This window comes from Bison bison, unplaced genomic scaffold, assembly GCF_000754665.1.
Source record: "Bison bison bison isolate TAMUID 2011002044 unplaced genomic scaffold, Bison_UMD1.0 scf7180017864201, whole genome shotgun sequence".
NCBI lineage: Eukaryota > Metazoa > Chordata > Mammalia > Artiodactyla > Bovidae > Bison > Bison bison.
In genome coordinates, this window is record NW_011494773.1 from 1,568,493 (window position 1) to 1,572,505 (window position 4,013).

A 4,013-nucleotide genomic window follows, 5' to 3' on the forward strand; every position below is an offset into this window, starting at 1 on the left:
CCTCCCAGCAGAGAGAGGCTTTGTTCCCCCACAAGGTGGAGAAGCCGCAGGAACACAGGAAAGGCAGCTCGTGTCAGCCCCGCCCTCCGCTGCCATTTCAGCCCCCGCTCTCTGTCCTCACTGCATTTCCACCAAGCCGCCCTCCCCGCTCCATCCAACCCCGATCCTGCCCTCGGGTGGCCAGTCATCCTGAACGGCCCAGAGTGATGGACCGTTCCGCGTCCAAGTTGCTCATCCTGTGTGCCCATGTCCATCCTCCCGTCCCCTGGCCCAGCCCCCTGCGAATCGTGCCCGCCTGGCCCCTCCCTGGTGATGGGCGCTTTCCTGGCTCTGAGGTGGTGTTCCGACGTTTCAGACTTTCATGAGGCTTGTCCCGGTGCTGTGGGAGACAGAGATGAATGAGGCTGGGTCTCTGTGTCCTGAGGGGCTTATGCAGCTGTGGGGTGGGGAGGCTGAGGATGGAGTTCATCCCCCCTCCCCCAGAGCTGGCTGAGGGCTGCCCCACAACATCCCACCTCCTCCCCCCGCCATGGGGCAAGGCTGCTTATAAATGGGGACTGGATGAGTGGACGGGCTGGAGACTGGGAAGGCAGCCTGGGTGGAGGACAGAATGCCTCCCTTGTTAAAGATCACTGCTTGTCTTTGTACAAAATCCCCAAGCCCAACTGTTACCTGATACCCAGCTGTACACCCTTCAGACCTATTCCTATTCATGTGGACCTGGTTTGTGGGGAAGTCTGAACGTGACAGGATCAAACGCGACATGTTGTTGCTTTGTTTCTTATCACCGCCTTCACCCATGCTTTGTCAAAGGTCTTCTTCTCTCGAAAAATATTCCTGGCAGACTTCAAGTTTTCTGATCAAATTCCCTAGTATTTTTAAATGATTAAAAATCCAGTTTAGTTTAATCCAATTTAAAAGCTAAACATCAAATGCAAATATAGGGTGATCCTCCCCTAGTGCCAAGCAATGCTAGGAGTGGAGAGGGGGCTTCTCCTCCTTCCCTCCCCCATCAGAAAGCCTTGACCTCCCTTGAGTTTGAGGTTGGGGTATAAATGGAGGGTGGAAGAGCTGGAAGGGGGTTCAGTTCGGTTCAGTTCAGTCGCTCAGTCATGGCCGACTCTTTGCCACCCCATGGACTGCAGCATGCCAGGCCTCCCTGTCTATCACCAACTCCCAGAGTTCACCTAAACTCATGTCCATTGAGTCGGTGATGCCATCCAACCGTCTCATCCTCTGTCGTCCCCTTCTCCTGCCTTCAATCTTTTGCATCAGGGTCTTTTCCAATGAGTCAGCTCTTCGCACCACAGGTTTTGTTCTCTGGGCCAACACTTCCTGATGACAAGTGTCTCCCGGGGGTGAAGTCTTTCAAGTGGGGTGAGCTATTGGGTTCTCTGGGGAGAAGCGTCATCTGGCTAGGCTGTTTTGAACATATCCTGTCCGTTCTTGCCCCTGGATGCCCCCCACTGGAATTCTTCCTCCTTAGGAGGGACTGACCCACAGGAAATCCCTGCGTCCTTGACTGGCCAAATGGGCGTGTGCAGGCCACCTTCACTGCCTGGCTCTGTCTCTGTTCATTCTCTTTTCCACCCCCACCTCACCCCAAGGCGGGATAGGTTGACCAGTCGGCAGGCACTCAACTAAGGAATGGGGTGTCCACCTCTCTCCCACAGGCACCGCCTCTCTGGGGATAAGCTCTAGCAACCCTCCTTCCACATCCAGAAAGTGGAGGGAAAACCAAGCATTCCTGCTCTTAGCCTGGGGACATTTGCTGTGCCCAGGAGGGCCCCACACTTGGTCAAATGCTGGGTTGTCTTGAAATTCTTTATGATGTTTGAACAAGGAGCTACTCCTTACATATCCTGGAAAATTATGTAGCTGGTCTCCCCTGGGACTGACTGCTCTCTGATCATCTTCATCTGCTTGTTGAAAGGAGGGGTTGGGTGGTTGTGCTGGTTAGAGTACCACGGCTGGTTCTGGTCTCTTCGTGTCGTGAAGAGTCGGACACGACTGAGCGACTTCACTTTCACTTTTCACTTTCATGCATTGGAGAAGGAAATGGCAACCCACTCCAGTGTTCTTGCCTGGAGAATCCCAGGGACGGGGGAGCCTATTGGACTGCCATCTATGGGGTCTCATAGAGTTGGACACGACTGAAGCGACTTAGCAGCAACAGCAGCAGAAGGACTTTTAGGTTCTCCATTAGGATCTGGATGACTTCTAAAGGGGCTACAGGAGAACCAGAGAGGAAAAAAGACCATAAAGAGGAATAGAGTCTCAGTAGCCTGTGACAATATCAATGGGAATAATATATAAAATTATTCCATATCATTGAGGGGGTGCATATTTGAAAAATAAAGGCTGAAAGTTTTTCAAATTTTTTGAATAATATAAATGCACACATCCAGGAACCTGAACCATTGCCAAGCACAAGAGCATGACACCAAGGTACATCATATTTAAACTGCTGAAAATCAATGATATGATAATGATATGTCATTATCAGTGATGATCATTATCAATGAGATCAATGATAAAAAAATTTCTTTTCCTGGAGCCAAGGTAAAAAGAAATATTTATGCAGGAAGGAAAATATATGAATAATCTCTGATTACTCAGTAGAAATAATACAAGTCAGGAGACTACGGAACAAAATTTTTAACATCTTACCAGAAAAAAGAAAGAATTGTCAACCTAGATTTGTTTCCAGGGATACAGCTAAGGGAACTCATCATCTGCAGACCTATTGAAGGCTTGAGGGAAATGATATCAGGTAGAAACTCAAATCTCTACAAAGAAATAAATAAATAAATATGAAAAACGGTAAAAGTAGAAACTCAAATCTCTACAAATAAATAAATATGGAAAATGGTGAAAGTAAAATGTTTTCTCCTCATTCAAAAATTTATGTTAAAGATTAAAATCTTAAGCAAAAATAATAACAATGTACTGTGGAGCTTATAATAAGGACAGAAGTAGAATGCATGACCAAAAAAGCACTAAGGACAGGAGAGGAAGAAAAGGAACACAATGTTGTAAGTTTCTTGTGTAACATGTGATGTAGGGTAACATTATTTAAAGGTAGAAATTAAAGATGCGCATTGTAAACTTTAGAACAAACACTAGAAAAGAGAAAGGAATAACTAATAAGCCAACAGATGAACTCCTAAAAAATACTCAGGCAAGAAAAAAAGGCAAAAAACAGAACAAAGAACATATGGGACAAATGGGAAAAAAAATAGCAAGATGGTAGATTTAAACCCAACCATAGAAATAATTACATTAAAAGGAAATGGACTACATGGATGAACCATGAAAATATCACATCAAGTGAAAAAAGCCAGTCTTAAGAGACCACATATTGGACGATTCCATTTTTATGAAATGTCCAGAATAGGCACATCTGTGAAAACAGAAAGTGGATGAGTGTTTTCCTAGGGCTGGGGGAAGAAGGTGGAGGGAAACAGAAGTGACAGTTAATTGGTATGAAGTATCTTTTGGAGGTGACAAAGCGTTCTAAATTTAGACTTGGTGATGACTGCACGAATCTGTGAATATACTGAAAACCATTGAATTGTACATTTAAATGAGTGATTTATATGGCATATGAATTATGTCTCAATAAAAGGGTTTCCTTAAAAGTATATGAATTACATATTCTAAATTAAAGACATTGAACAGCTGATAAGAAGGTGAGGAAGATGCTTTAGCTCTATAGACACTGCAAACTAGAAGAGAAAGATGCAAACTTGGGCTGTGGCTTTGGCTGCTAGGCCACCCAAAATGGTGAGTTGAAACTCCCATACTTGAAGCAAAGTATGTTCAAACTACTGTACAATTGCATTCATTTCATATGCTAGCAAGGTTATGCTCAAAACCCTTCAGGAGTACATGAACCGAGAACTTCCAGATGTAGAAGCTGGGTTTCAAAGAGGCACAGGAACCAGAGATCAAATCGTCAACATTCGTTGGATCATGGAGAAAGCAAGGGAGTTTCAGAAAAACATCTACTC